The 14,991-nt window shown below is 34.6% G+C and overlaps 1 protein-coding gene and 2 long non-coding RNA genes across 5 annotated transcripts in view; 2 read left to right on the top strand and 1 right to left on the bottom strand.

The window, feature by feature from the left end:
• Nucleotides 1-14,991, top strand: part of LOC138128544 (uncharacterized) — a 75,894-nt gene that overhangs the window by 59,721 nt on the left and 1,182 nt on the right. The window contains exon 9 of one of the 2 annotated variants that reach the window (XR_011158756.1): nucleotides 14,534-14,864. The exons of the other annotated variant lie outside the window; for it this stretch is intronic. The gene's annotated coding sequence lies outside the window, so the exon portion shown is untranslated. The remainder of the gene's footprint in view (nucleotides 1-14,533; nucleotides 14,865-14,991) is intronic. 2 annotated transcript variants of the gene reach the window in all.
• Nucleotides 6,006-7,101, bottom strand: LOC138128552 (uncharacterized). The gene is made up of 2 exons (XR_011158762.1): nucleotides 6,456-7,101; nucleotides 6,006-6,391 (listed from the first exon to the last, which is right to left on the bottom strand). It is a non-coding gene; the product is annotated as an uncharacterized lncRNA (long non-coding RNA).
• On the top strand, nucleotides 7,225-8,827 carry LOC138128554 (uncharacterized). Of its 2 annotated transcripts, XR_011158765.1 has the most exons (4): nucleotides 7,225-7,583; nucleotides 7,655-7,880; nucleotides 7,935-8,199; nucleotides 8,249-8,827. It is a non-coding gene; the product is annotated as an uncharacterized lncRNA (long non-coding RNA). The 2 variants fall into 2 exon arrangements; XR_011158764.1 differs by having other exon boundaries at nucleotides 7,226-7,880.

Raw genomic sequence — 14,991 nt, 5'->3', positions numbered from 1 at the left:
GAGTCCGGTAGGTGAGTTATAACGGTATCAGAGCCGGAAAGTGTCACTTAGCAACACCTACCGGACTGTTTTCCTTTTATACATCAAATCTGACATTGAAAAGTGAAAAAGTCAAAAAATATTCCATCTAAAAAAACAATAGCAACGGCCGTTGCCACAGGAAAAAAGGTGATGCTATTTTCACAATATAATGTGATTTTTTAAATTTTGAAATAAAATAATGATGCACAAGAGACTTCCAGTATGAAATAAAATACGTTACGATATACATCCGGTAGTATCGGGTGTTCATTTAATATTCTGGTAGCATCACCTATGGAAATCTTTTGTTTTGAAAAACGGATGTCGCAGCGTTAAAATACGACATAACCTCACTATAAAATAACAGCATGACACGAATTATGATAAAAATTAACACAATCATAATTCACGCACAAATTAATCAATTTATTAAATGAGGTGCTGGAAATGTCTACCTTCTTCTTCCCCACACTTTAATGTTCGCATTTTTAATGCATTTATTACATTTTCTAACATGTTCGGGGCGTTATTAATTTCTTCAATTTTTCCTCTAATTTTTCCTTCCTGTTGAAAGTATCCTTCCTGCAGTTCATCAGCATGCAGTTCCTCAAAAAATGGTTCTAAAATTTTCTGTCGATACTTTGCTGCATTTATATTGCCTAAAACCAGCAACTAATTTTAAAAAATTGATTTTGAAATCATGAAAATTACCTTCAATTACCACTGTCATACAGTAAGGATACAACTGTACATCTTTTCGTAACAATCTGTGGCACGTTCCTACTTTCCTACACAAGGTTCAGTGTGTTGCGATAACTGACGTATTGAAGTGTGGGGCGCATTTTGCATTATTTCCCTTGCAGTTTCAATACCTGCAGCAGTGCGTATTAGCGGCCGACCTGTGGTTTTTCTTCGGTAAACGCCTCCAGTTTCACCAAACAACTTTACACACCGGCTCAGTTTGTCTTCAAAGGTTTTACGGTTAACAATAACATTGGGAAATTCGGCGATAAACTCTTCTAAGCACATTTTGTACGGAGTAGATCCATGAATCATTCACTTTCAAACCATTGCGAAAATAACTTTCAATCAAAAACGTTTTCTGCTCTATCGTGAACACCAGCAAAAAATAAACGTCTCTGAACGCAAATGTCAAAATGTGACAGTTCTACTCTAATTTTACTAACCGGAAGTTCAAACGACGACATGCCTTAACAAAAACAAAATATTTCCATAGGTAATGCTACCAGAATATTAAATGAACACCCGATACTTGTAACAGGTACTCGTTTAGACATTCTAGACTCGGCTCCTAACGTCGCCTCGTCCATAATGTCTAACTCGTACTGTTACAAGTAACCTACCGGACTTATAACGTAAATTACTATACCTAGTGCCTAGTGGTAATGTAACACATTCACCGGGCGTTAGAATAGCAAATAAAAACAGACTGTTTTGATAAAATACTGTACAGAAATTTAATACACATTTTTTGAACCTTACTCAAAAAAGCTAACATAAAAAATAAGAATTTGAAACAGTTTTTCAGAAAAATGTTGCTAATTAGACATACACGGTTTCTAAAGAAAGCCGACGATAAGAAAATTTGCTGCAACGAAGTCCATCTTTCAAATTAGCAAGATGATTTGTCACACGTTTATGTAACAATCTTCATAACCATGATTGTTAGAAAAATGGTTATGATTTGGCAAACTAGAATGGCATTTTTTGACAAGACTCTTTATATAACCAGAAAAAAAGAAATAGTCACAAGAGGCAATTAAATTGACTTGATCGGAAGACTATTGGATAGTACCAACCCATTTTTGAAGCCTATTTTAAACAATCTTTTTTTTTGCAAATTATAATATTCCTAACACCAATCGAAGGACTTCTTCAAAACTTTTTAAAAAGGAAAGACCTTTTCTTTCCTTCGGTGATGACCATTCGATACCTATCTGTTCTTGATGATTCTTGGACTCTTTTCAAAAATCATTTGGAATGAGAGAAAATACATACTTTATCCTGGTAATCCTGTGCAACCCAGTACAAAATTCTTTGAATCTTCTTGAAATACTTAATTATTAAATTAAATTTTCGTTTTATTATAATTATTTGTCTTTTATTTTTTATTATGGATTTTATAATGCATACTTTCTCCATACAGTGCACCACGTGTCTTGGATATTGTTGAATTGGTACTATCTGAATAGTACCACTACCATAATGCGCAGAACCAATAGATAAAGATATATTTCGCAAAAAATAATTTCTGACAGTTCCTAGATGCCATAATTCTTTTTTCGTACGACGGATTAGTGGGTATCTTTAATATGTTATTTATAAACACTCAATGAAAATATTTACAAAAATTCATCTAACTAGAAAAAAGTTACCAAGAATCATACGTAACTACTGGACTATACAAGGTGATTCATGAGTAATAATGAGGGTAATGAATACAGTTTCAGCATTGGCTTTTGCGTAGGCATTGATGATGATACCTTCGACTTAATGGAGAAAGAGGGAACATGTACATCTTGGAAATGTAGATCTTGTGTAAAAAAATCAACCCCACTGGTAGACGGAGCGTGCTCCCTAGATAACATAATTTCTGACAACTCTCAATTTATTCATATGTCTTCTGATCGGTTTCAGGAATTAATAGAAGTAATAATTCAGAATCAGTTAGCTGAGTTGGTGGGTAGGGTTGCCGAATTGCAGGCAAAAATGGATACTCTGTGTACTGAAAATAAGCAGCTTCCCAATGAAATAGTTAATCTAAACAAAACTGTACAAAAATGTGTTATCCAAGATACTAGTCTCCAAACGAGTGATGCTAGAGCCTCTTATGCCGAGACCCTAGTGAAAAATTCTCAAAATACAATAATTATAAAGCCTAAGGACAATCTGTTAATAAGACTAAATCTGATGTATTGATTAACCTTAGTTCTGTTGAGTCGGCAGCAAATATCAGCAAAGTTAAAAATCTCAGAGACGGCGCCGGCGGTGTGATGCTTGGCTGTGGGGATGCGGGAAAAATTAAGCAGCTGACGAATGATAGGCTATCAGCGGCATATGAGACCAGTGAGGTGAAAACCTTTCATCCAAGGATAAGGGTTGGTGACTTCTCTAATGACATAAACAGAGAGAACTTGCGCGACCTGAAAACATCTAGCACTTGGCCTTAGCCAGAAGGTATACGATTATATATTTTTTTTGTTCGACACTGTCAGAATTTGAAAATTTTCTCCTGTGTGAACGGATTTTGATAAATGTCACAACTTGTCAAAACGAAACGTCAAGCTAATTTTAAAGATTTTAAGCGATTTGGAGCCTTTAAGGGACTCGTCGAACAAAAAAACGTTGTATTCAACGTTATAATAGTTTATCCACAAATTTCATTAAAAATATCAAATATTTCAGATTTTTCTTTAATTTAACTGAACCAAAAAAATACATTTCATCGAGTTTAATATTACTATAGATTTACAAAATAATTCAAAAGAGAATAAATTTAACCTTTCATTAACTTAAAAAAAAAAAAATAAAAAAGAACAGTGGCGGTTGTACACCTTCCAAAAAAAAAAGTTTTGTGGATAAACTATTTATTTTAGATGCCAAACACCTTATATCTTTTGAACGCTCATTGAAAGAGCTATCCAACGGTATATCGAAATAAAAAATAAAAAATAAAGCTAGTGTGATGAAAGATGGAAAAACACGCTAGGTATGTGAAAGCAGTTTCGTATTATAATAAAATTTAATTTGTATATTCAATAAACATATTTAAACATTTTGTGTTTCATTTTGAGCAAGAATAAAAATACTTTGAAGAGTACTTGCTTTGCCGTGTCATTTTCGTGTAATTAGCCCGTCCCTGATAATCCTCTACATTTCGCTTCCTGACCTGGTATCCAACCTGGTACCTGCATTTGGAGGAACTCGTTTGCACCGGACCTGACATCCACTTTGGTACCTGCATTTGGAGGAACTCATTTGCGCCGAATGGTAGAGTAGTATCCTGCTGCTACTCATTCCACTTACTGCCTTAACTAATGATAGCTTGCCTGTAATTAGGTCATTACCTGTTGGCAAGCTCAACTAAATAATATTAATAATATACAGTGAGCGGCAAAAGTATGGAATAAATTAATTAAAAATCAAATAAAATTGTTTTCAAAAAAATATTTGGACAGGTCAATTTTAGTTTATAAAAATACATATTTTAATACAAAATTAAATTCTAAGCAGTCATTTGTTTTTAAGTTATGACGTCATCGATAGTTTTTTTTAATGAAAATTCCCTATTTTTTTTTCTTGATTCTGATAGCCTTTTAATTGTCTAAATGCCAGTATAAAAATTTTGTAACCTTACATAAGGAAATTTTTGAGGAAAAAAAAATTTGAAAAAATAAATTTTTTCTTCAAACGTCCGTAAATTGCCGGTCGACAACTGGAATCGTTGAACTTTATCAGTCCGATGAAGAAACGTCGCAAGAAATTTTGGTGCTCGCCGATAGCTCGATGCTGACGAGGTCTCTCTCAGCTGATACGGTAAAGCCGTGTATGAAAAGTGTCCGCCCTTGACGAAAAATTAAAAATTGATTCAAAAATGGATTATATGCAACTGTCAATGAGACAGTGACGAAATGAGTAATAAAATGTTTTCAATGAGTCGGTCATTGAATATAAGTGAAATAAAATGCAATAAAAAATGAGAGGTGGTAGAAAACGTGGAAAGTTAATCTATCCGTAAAATACGAATAATTGTGGAAGCCACGGCCTAGAGAATTGAAGGGTCACCACTGCTCCGCCCGGACTTAGCTGGTGGGTAGATCCGGGACCTTCCGGTGAGTCCGGGGACGACCTGGGCTGGCAGGACCTGACGAGATCTTGATCCGGAAGGCGTTCGGTCCGGACTCCGGAGACCTTCCGTAGTGAAGTCCTTGATCCGTTTGGCGATTTGGGGCGGTGGTACTTGGACGAATCCTCTCCAACGACCCTCGTGAACTTCACTACGACGTCTCGCCAGCCCTGCAAATTCACTGGATCACTGCCCCTTTGACTCTCCCCAGGCACTAACAACACTACGAACCGCCGTGAACTTCCCCTTTTTGTCTCTGGTTCCCCCGATTTATAGCCTTCGCCCCATCCTTGCGCAGATTTTTCGGCGGAAGTCCGTGTACGTTTTGTGTCGCGATGGGTTTTAGGAATCTACGACATTTGAGCGCGCGACAAATGAGCGCGCGACAAAAGAGAGCCGCAATATGAGCGCAGCGACAAAAGAGCGCAGCGACAAAAGAGCGCCACGACAAAAGAGCGCCGCGACAAAAGAGCGCCGCGACAAAAGAGCGCCGCGACAAAATAGCGTGAGACAAATAAACACTGTGACAAGACAGGATTTTGAAAAAGCAGCAGGGTAAGGAAAATTTTCATTCAATATGGAAATTAATTATTGCCTTAAGAAAGGCAAAGGCAAAGGCAACCTGTATTTACCTTCTTTTGTGGTCACGCTCTTTTGTCGCCGCGCTCTTATGTCGTCGCGCTCTAATGTCGCCGCGCTTTTATGTCGTCGCGCTCTTATGTCGCCGCGCTCTTATGTCGCACGCTCTTTTGTCGCGCGCTCTTTTTGCGGCGCGCTTTTGTCGCGATACCGGGTTTTAGAACGTTCTAGAGAAATCCTGAAGATTTACAAGCGCGCGAGGATTTAAATCGTAACAGTACCTATATAGCATTTGTAAAGGGCGAAATTGTAGCACTACATGACACAAATTATACGTATTGTTTTGGTTTAAGCTTCAGTTTAACCAGCGATCTTTTTCCAACAATTCAAGATTCTGAAAATAAATGAAATAACATACAGAGTGATCAACAAGGACTGAAGCTGTTGGCAACAATGACAACATGATGAAAATTTCAGTGAAATTGGTAGCATTACATTTTCAGTTGTCAATTTTGACGGGCAAATTCAAACTTCAAAATCAAGTGTCATTTTTGTATCAATTTATTTATTAAAATGGTTTTTACACTAGAACAAGACATTTTTATTGGTGTGGCGTACTTTCGGACTGGAAATTTTGATGCTGCTAACGGTTGGTAGTATTCCACGGAGCACGGATGATGAATTTCACCAATTTCAACAAATGTTCCCCGAGCCAGTTGTTATATACCTTAGTTGCGTTTAGGCAGCATTGCACGAGATTGGTGCAACGTTATCTACAAACCAGTGATGGAAAAAGGCAAAAGCTACTGGTAGAACCTCATCTACACTTACAGAAGATGCAGTCGAGAATGTTCGAGGTAGAATGGAACAAAACCCTCGAAAGTCAGTGCGAAAGCTTTCACTCCAAACAGGTGTGATTCTTATCTAAAACACACGCATCCAAAGTTCTTTGTTGGGCACGTTTAATACAGGGCCTAATAATTCTTACCATTAAAAATCCCGTCATTCCTTTTCCTTACTGTACAAGCTTGAAACTTGTCATCTCATATGGAAGTTGCCTAACCATTTTAAAGAAGAAATTAAAGTTCCACCCTTACAAATTTTCCCAGATCCAATCCCTGCAACATGTTTCTGTTTCTCAGGAGGGGCATGCGGGCACGGCCTGTCGCTTTTATGAATATCGAAACAGTGGGCCATTTAATTAAGTACGGCTAATTACTTTTTATACTGTTTTTGGTCGTTTTGTACGTATCGTGTTTTAAAACTACCAACTCGTAACATAACCTAAATTTTTTGACATTCACAAATTGCAGCGGGTGCCAACACTGACGCACAAAAAAATTTCATACTTTGGGAATATTTTGCTGTCATTTGCTGCCAACAGCTTCAGTCCTTGTTGATCACGCTGTAGTAAATGCTATGGTATGGATAGATTGCGATTGGATTACAAGAGAATCTTCAAGCTTAATCAGTTAATCACCAGTCACCTTCTTAAAGACAAAACATTGGAGGGGACAATATTTATGACACCTTTATGAACATAAATTAAATAGACATTATTCTTTGAGTAGCTTTGATGCTTCAAATATGAGTGCATTAGTTTATGAGGCACATAATGTAGGTTTCTATCTTATTTGAATATGTATACTTCGATCAGTTAAGCTGTGTTAGTAATAAAATAACGGGCTCGTTCGCTGTTGGATGAAACTACTGGTCCACATTCGGGAGGTGGTCGGAGTGGTCGATTAATATTTGGCGCGATTTGAGATTTGGCGCGAACATGAATTCCATTGATATATCCAAAAATACTCGTATATTACGGAAATAAACTGGAAACATTTTATAGCTATGGTATAAAAATCATTAGTCTTTAAAGATATATTCCGTAAATATTCTCGGATAACCAGAATCATGCTAGTGGTGAATATCAGGTTACTGTAATATAGAAGTTTTTACGGGACAAGTGACAAATTTGACAATTGTGATTTAAAAATTATAACCATTGTCAAAATGGAAAACAGACGTTTAATGGGAATGGTGTTTTTTAATGAACTCTTGTTAACCGACGACAGTGATAGTTCAAGCGATGAAGAAGTAATCGTGCGAGGACCACTAAGTAAGTTGAAAATTGTAGCCAAATGAAACTACCAAATAGCAAATACATGCTTGTTAATATTCGTGTTGCAGTTCTTAGACCTAGAATAAGAAATTTTGTAGAAGATGTTGTTGATAATTATTCTGAAGCTGAATTTCGTGAAAATTTCAGGATGTATAGGACCACTTTTAACCATATTTTGGATCTAGTTTCAAACAAAATATCAACAGCGATTACTGATGTTGGAAGACATACCATCAATTCGAAAACGCAGCTTTTGATGGCGATTTAGTACTTTGCTACACCTGATACTTATAGGTACACACCTAACTGAATAATTAGGATCTTGATCTTTGATCATTTGATTTTTAGATCATTATGTGGCAGATTTAACATTGGAAGAGCAACCGGTATTCGTTCTGTACGAAGAGTGGCTAATGCTCTTATTGAGATTGCTCCGACATTTATCAAATGGCCTACTAATAATTATATGATGCATGTTAAAAATAGTTTCAATGCAATGGGTTTTCCAAACACAATTGGTATTATAGATGGAACATATATACCAATACCACTACCAAAAGAGGAAGGAATGGCATACATATGTAGAAAAAATTTTGCAGCTGTAATATTACAAGTAAATTACTTAAAAATACAAATTCGCTGATAATATGCTATCTTTTAAGGGTATCTGCGACCACCGATTATTATTTACGCATTGCTATGCTGGCGAAGTAGGTTCCACGCATGATGCGAAGAAGTGATGTATGGAGCTATATTAATCAACGAAATGAAATTATGTTCCCAGAGGACACTCATATAGTTGGTGATAAGGCCTATCCATGCTTGCCACAATTGATAACACAGTTTAGAAACAATGGGCATTTAAACGCAAATGAAAGAAATTTTGACTACAGATTATCTGTAGTTCGAAGTTGCATTGAACGAGCATTTGCTTTGCTGAAGAAAAGATGTAGATGCCTCAAAGATAACTTAGATGTAAGATGTATCGATTGGTTGTGCAAATATATAATGGCCTGTTGTGTTATTCACAACATTTGCATTCTGCAAAATGATGTTTTGGATTTAAATGCTGAGGACATCGAAAATGAAAATGGTGAAGAGTTTAATGAAGATATAATTATGGAAAGAGATAGATTGCGAATGGGTCAACAAAAGAGAAATTATATTTGTAACAATTTATTGCAATAAGGTTTTTACAAATTGTACATTTTTATTAAAGAAGACTTGGTACGAACAAAGAACATTTTGAACATCTGAACATGAACTAAACAGTTAAACAATAAACATTTCATTCTCCTTTTCCGAAATTTTACTGCAACCACTCGAACATAATTTTTTTTTGCTCCATTTTTTCTTCGTGGCGTTTTTGTTTATGTGTTCTATTTCGGACAAAGTTGTAGTTTTTCTTTTTCGTGGGCACAGATTCTTCGTGCAAGATTCTTTATCCGGTTTATCATTGAAAACGCCATCATCGGTACTTCCGATATTTTTTATTGAACAGTGAGGGCTTTCAGCGTTATTTTTTTGAGTCGTTTGATTATACGGTGGTGTACTTGAAACGGTAAACTGTGGATGGTATTTTGGGTTTTTAAAATATATGTCGTGAAGTTCTTTGAAAAATTTCCAGGTATGTTTATTGTTTCCTGTTTTCCTATTTTCGCTTACCACTTTGTCGTAATTTTTCTTTAAATTGCGCCATTTTTCATCACACTTTGCTGACGACTATAGAATATTGTGTTCTTTTAACTTATTTGAAATCATTCCCCATACCTGTTTTTTATTGTACATCGGAGAATCAAACTTATGTTTATAATCCTTAAAGGTTTCGATCAGCAAGAATGTGGCTTCTTCTGACCACCGATTTTTTCCTTCCACTGTGTGGTCCTCTGCCTACAATATACATATTTTCAAAAATGTGTTTATTTATTCCCATATATTAATTTAATACTTACATTCATGTTTTTGGTGTTGGTGAAACCTTCGCTCACAATATTTTTAATAGTTATTCTTTCCGACAGCTGCTTACTATTTGTAAAATATCAGAAATAACCGAAAAAACCGCCGTATTACGTCGGTCGTTTTGGTGACAAATAAACAACCAATTTTTCAGAGACAGTTGTTCCTTAAATACTAAATTTACAGGAATGTACTTTTACGGAACGCCGAACCAGAATTTTGGTTAAAATTTGATATTTACGGAATATACCTTAAATGTATTAAACACAAGGAAGCCTGTGAATCACCATGTGCACATTGAAATTCTTTTTGAAAGTTTTATTTTATATCGAGCGATCAAATTAATTTGTAATCGAATTATCCGTGAATCCGAAGTCGTATGTCGTTTCTTGAACAACAAACAGCTTAAAACACAGGTTAGATCTGGGCATATCAATCGAAAAGACATACGGATTCAAATCCATGGATAACTCGATTACAAATTAATTTGATCGCTCTTTACTTATTAAATTGTTACAGTGTTTTTCTTTTGGATTTCCTCTTTTGTCAGTTGTATTTCACTATTTCTCAATTTACGTCACTTTGACAAATGGTTGCCAATTCTATTTTATTTTAATCTTCCGGAAGTGCACAGTAATGGAAAAAAGAATTGAAGAATTTGTCAAAATAGCAACAGCTGTGAAGTGTAACCGAGGTGACAACACTGACAACCAAAGATGACAATGTATGATATTTGACATGTCAAACTTGGAACTGGTCGTTCCGGATAGAATACAGGAAATGTTGCTTGCATGTCTCTAAAAGACAATCCGCAGTAATCCCATTTTACTTCTTTGTTAAAAGAGTTTATTCTTTGAGGAATCAGCAAATCCGTTACGTTTGTCAAAAAATGAACTTTATTGCTGTCGGGAGTCATGGCTATTACAATTTTTAATATTTAATTGTTTTTGTCTAACAGAACCAGAAGGTGGTAGAAAATAATTAGAAAGGAATTTAGGTACAATTTTTACAACTTTTGTATTTAAGGTTTTGTTGTAATATAATTAGGGGAGCCAGTATTCGAGGATTTTTACTATTAAGTAGGTACACGTAAAGTGCCTGTGTACGAAAATTCATTCTACAACTGGGATTAAGCTCACATAATAGTTATTTGTGTATCAAGACCAAAAAGTGCATCTTTTTCGCCAGACTCTGAGTTTTCTAGTCGAGGCGCAGCCGAGGCTTGAAAACAGGCGAGGACAAAAGGCACTTTTTGGGAGAGGTGCACATTAAATTTTTAGGCGACCACACGAATAACAAAAAAAAGATATCATTAAAAAAATTACACATTTATTTTTATCTACCTTTTTCAGATAAATTAATTAATTAATACATATTAACAATTCTTTTATAATGTTTGTTATCAGCTTGCCAACAAAATTAGAAATTTACTATGTATTTGCAATACAATTACAATTATTTACATAACTTATGGTGACAAGACAATTATTATCGGTTTTGTCGGTTTCGTTGTGTTCTTACTAAACAGACCAACAGATGGCGCCACAGTTTAGCGTCCGAAAAAGAGTTACTTTTCATTCACTTTTGAGAACGTAAAATTACCGTTTTCATTAAGGGCGCCTAAAAACCACTTTATTTATTATCTCACTGCCACTGCCACTGCCCGAAGACGCGCTGGAAGCCATTCTTAGAGAGTCTCTTCAAAATCGCCTCAAAAGCCTTGATAGCGTCAATTTCAGTCTCGGAACGTCGTCCATTTATTTATTTTTTCGCTTGAGATGCCTTGAGATTACAAATGCTCGTAAGTGCAGCAACAGAATCAGTTTGCAATTCGCAACTTTCACGGCCTTCGGTGCCGAAAAACGTGAAATGCCGTTGTTAAAACATTTCAAAAGCTTCCGTTGCTATAAACGAACACAAAACTTGCTGGTATAGCGTTGTTTTTTTAATAATTCAAACATTATAGAGCTTAGAGGCGAACAATAGGACCCTCACTTTATTTCTAAACCAAAGCCAAACTATAAACACCAAATAAATGACACTTTGTATTGTGACAGAAGCTTATCTTGTCTATGTATACCTATTTATTGATAGTCTTTATCTTTAAATTTCCCTCGTACCTATCTTTATAACATAAAATCAATAGCGTAACGTAATGAGATTTATAGTTCCGTAACATGTACTATTGCGGGCAAAAAAAGTGGGGCATCAACGTCATTGTCTTGACTTTTAATGTGAAATAACCCTTATCTGATTCTGACCCTACTTTGAATTGATTGACGTTGTCATTAAGTATTGTAGGTTGTAGGGAATGATTGTAAGTAAGCACGTAATGAATATTTATTTAATGCAAAGTCCCAATCAAAATCCACCTTTATCAAAAGGAGAGGGCATTTGGAAAAGCTGGAATAGTGTAAAAAAAATAAAGCTTGAACTACATCGAATTTTTCAAAACTGACAGAAATTTGATGTCCCACTTTTTTTCCCGCAATAGTACGTATGGCAAAACATATCAAAATTGAATCCTATTGAATCAAATATGCATTTATTTATAGATCCGTTAACATAACATAAGTCCGTATCGGTTTACATATAAATTGGCCAATTTCAGTTATTATGATATGTACCATGAAAGTTACGGAGTTTTAATATTTTTCCATAGAAACGCTTACGTGTAGGTATGCTGTCACTGTTAATAAATTCAATTTATAAATATAATTGAAAAGGTGGAAAATATGAAGGAAATTCTAATCGTACAGTGTGTTGAAAAGTTCAAAGCACTGTACGATGAGTTTTCAAAAGACTGTGTGGACGGTGTGAAGAAGGAAATGATTTTCGTAGTTTCTTCCTTTTCTCTTTATTTCGACCTATCTCGTGTAAGACCACAGCACAAGCAGCAGCTTCTAAAACCTCGTCTTCATAAAACGTATTGGACAATTGTTTGACACTTAAAAAAACAACAATCATATCACGTTTTGTCATGAACTATAAATTGAATTTTAAAAGTTAAGTTATGTTTATGATTTTTGACTATGTTATGCTATATGTATACGGAAATATAAATCGTGCTTTAAAATATGTCCTTTATATTTCCTTAATTTTAGTTGTGAAGAGTAACATTATTACGTTACAAAATGACAGTTACGTAACTTGTGTATCTGCAAACATTAGCTCACCTATTTTTGTTATACCTCCGATTACTAGTGTTAATAAAAATACATCAAGCATTTTAGAAAAAGTCAATTGGACGACAGATAACTGGATTTTACAAAATGAAAACGTTGTTGGAAGCCTTATTGTAGATAAAAGATGGGAAGGTAGGTAATATTTATAATCTCAGTCCTAGTACCAGTAGCCTTACATCGTATTTAGACCTTTGCAACAGCAAGTCAATGTAATTTTTGGATCTATCTATTGCTTTGGGCGATGTACACTTGCTTTCAAAACTATCGCGTACACATTCAAAATGAAGTAACAACGATTTTGCAAAATTTAAGCAGTGTGAACAGGTAATTTTGAGATTAAGTTAAAGATGACATTGACAGCAACTAAAAAAATTATGATCGGTCTTCTTTCTACATCGGTTGTAATTCAGGTAGCGAATTAGCGAGTTTCTACTGTATGTCAATATTCAATACAAAGAATAAAAATATACAGGCTGATTCATCTTTTACCGCCGGTGGCAAAATTGACCTTAAAAATTATGATTTCACTTTCATATTTTGCAGACCTAATTTATTATCCATAAGGCACATAATATCAAAAAATGGAATTTATAAGTTAATTAGGTCAAATTTTGGCATTTTCTCAATTATTAGTTGTTTAATTTATTCAATCTTCTGGCATATGCACACTCAGGTATTTTCACACAATTTTACCAATTTCAATCAATTTTTAGCTTATAGTATTATCGAAATAAACGCATTTTGATATTCAAATTTGTATTTGCTTCATGATTTACGACATAATGTCCCAATATCTTAACAACTAGGTCTTTATTGCCACAGCAGTGGGTCCTTTACAAATCCTATCGTAAATTCACCGAAGCAGGTCAGTTTTACAGGGTAGTCATTGTTAAGGAAAATTTACAACCCTAAAAGCCAACAACTACCAATAAAAGCAATTTTTCCATTAAAATCGATATAATTCAAAAACTATCAAAGATTTTTCGAAACGGGTTGCAGATATTGATTTTATACGTCATTAGCCACATTCTGATGCAAAAATTTAAACATGAAAATTTTTTAAAAAACAGTTTTTTTATAAATATCTGCTCATAGAAAAAAAATTTTTTGAAATCAATTATACCGGCTTAAAGTAAATTTTTCGACAAATCAAAACTGTAAATTTCATAATTTTTTCTTAATTCTTAAGGGTCATTTTGCCACCGGCGGTAAAAATGAATCACCCTGTATAAAGATATATTGGGTGTTTTTTTTAATTTCACCTCATAGTAGGCGTTGAAGAGTCGATTGTGAACGCACTAGTCGATTGTGAACGCACTATGTACATGTTACGGATCACGGATCAGCTGTTTAAATTTTACGTTTTACATGAGTGGTGCGTTCACAATCGATTCTTCAACGTTTACTAAGAGGTGAAATTTAAAAAACACCCCATATTAATGTTATGCAAATGTGCGATTATTTTTCAGATCTTTCTAAAATCAAATCAAATTGCCAAAGGTTTAGCTCGACCATGTCCTTCTCCTTCTCTTTGTATCTGCTTTCGGTTACGAAGATAGACATTTTTATAAACGATCAAAAAAATGTTGATGACTTCCAAATTGAAATACAAAATATTAACAAATAGAATCATTACGCAATCTCCGTACACAATAATAACCTGTACGTGTTGGAAAATGACCAGATAATACGAACCATACTTACGAGTTTGTCATTAAAAGCAAAGAAGACATATTTTGGAAAATACACCATTGTAAGATTTGGGATTGTTGATGCAATTAAATTATTTAAACTTATATTTTGTAGATTCTTCTATATGGGCGAATGAAATCACCAAGGAAAAACCCACAGTTTTATTGGTTCCTGGTATAGAAAATTTATCCTACGTAGTATTCTACGTATCATTGTGCAAGGATTGCTTCTTAGAAATAGTCGTATTTGGTACTAATAATTACACAAAATCGATCTATCCTAGACATGAGTCTTCATCTATTTTAAAGTCCTGGCGAGAACATGTAATAGAAATTCATTCTTTTCAAGAAACCAAAATTGAATTCCATAGAAGGACTAGAGAATTTGAGGATTATGGACTATGGGAAGTTGACATCAGATGGTATTCTGGTAAAACACAATACAGGTAATTATTTTCCTGTATCTTTTTACCATTGTTCGTTTGTTATTGTCTTTTGGTAAATTTAATTTTCTAAATCAAGACAAAGAGATTGTCGTAAAATTCAAACAGAAATTAATTTGTCAATAAATGG

Source organism: Tenebrio molitor, chromosome 4, assembly GCF_963966145.1.
Source record: "Tenebrio molitor chromosome 4, icTenMoli1.1, whole genome shotgun sequence".
Lineage (NCBI taxonomy): Eukaryota > Metazoa > Arthropoda > Insecta > Coleoptera > Tenebrionidae > Tenebrio > Tenebrio molitor.
The sequence above is the reverse complement of the archived record's forward strand: the minus strand, read 5'-3'. Positions and strand labels throughout refer to the sequence as shown.